Here is an 863-nt window from a genome sequence, read left to right as displayed (position 1 = left end):
GAATCCCTAAGGCAGCAAGCATCTCAGCTCCCTTCGAGCTCCCCGCCGGCCCTCGCGGCCCCGGGGAAAGCGAGCCACGCGCCCCTCACCGCCCCCCCCCGCAGTGCACGTGCGCTCCCGGGACAACAGCAGGCGAGGCCTGGGCGCGCCCCCGCCGCCCTCGGCCGCGCGCGCGCTCCGCCCGCCCTCCTCGCGCGTGCTCGTGCCCGCGGCCGCGGCGGCGCGCCTCTTCTCCCCGCTGCGGGCGTCGCGGGTGCAGGAGGAGGCGGAGCGGAGGAGGCGGAGGCTGGGCCGGCGGCGGGCTCTGGCTGGGCGCGCGCCGGCGAACGGGGCGGGGGCGGCCCGAAGGCGTCGGGGTGGGGGGCTCGGCCACCGCAGGACCGCGTCCCCGGGGCCGACTCCGCCCGGGGAGGGCGAGCGCGGTGCGTGTCGGAGGTGGGGTCTCTGAGGCCGCGGCCCGGAGCCGGGCGTCCCCGCCCCCGAGCCTGACGGGGCGGCGAGGCGGGATGAGGCGCTGGCGCGGGGGGCGCCCGGCCGAGCCCCCGCGGCTGCCCTCGGCGGCTAGGCGCTAGGCTCGGCGGCGCGGGCGGTGCTCGGCGGCGGCGGCGGCGGCAGCGGCGAGGAGGAGGAGGAGGAGGGCGTCGGGCCCGGCGCCCGCGGAGGGCAGACACGGAGCGGCGAGCGGGGCGCAGCGACGCCGCGGCGGCGCGGCGGGGCCGCGGGGCTCGGTAAGGCGGGGGCTGCGGGAGGGCCGGGGGCTCCGGTGACGTGGGCAGGCGCCGCAGGGAAAGCTGCGGGGGCCTTGCTTTCCTTTTTAGAATAAATTCTTTTTTAAAGTAAAGGTTCCGGATCGAATGTTCTTA

General features: G+C 78.8%; 1 protein-coding gene across 3 annotated transcripts in view; it reads left to right on the top strand.

Annotated features, from left to right (window-relative positions):
* Positions 1-698: 698 nt before the first annotated feature.
* ARHGAP32 (Rho GTPase activating protein 32) overlaps positions 699-863 on the top strand; it is a 308,055-nt gene continuing 307,890 nt past the window's right edge. For all 3 annotated transcript variants that reach the window (XM_039240249.1, XM_039240248.1, XM_039240252.1), the window contains exon 1: positions 699-728. The gene's annotated coding sequence lies outside the window, so the exon portion shown is untranslated. The remainder of the gene's footprint in view (positions 729-863) is intronic.

Source organism: Hyaena hyaena, unplaced genomic scaffold, assembly GCF_003009895.1.
Source record: "Hyaena hyaena isolate Hyena2069 unplaced genomic scaffold, ASM300989v1 scaffold_171, whole genome shotgun sequence".
In the NCBI taxonomy this organism is placed as follows: Eukaryota; Metazoa; Chordata; class Mammalia; order Carnivora; family Hyaenidae; genus Hyaena; species Hyaena hyaena.
The sequence above is the reverse complement of the archived record's forward strand: the minus strand, read 5'-3'. Positions and strand labels throughout refer to the sequence as shown.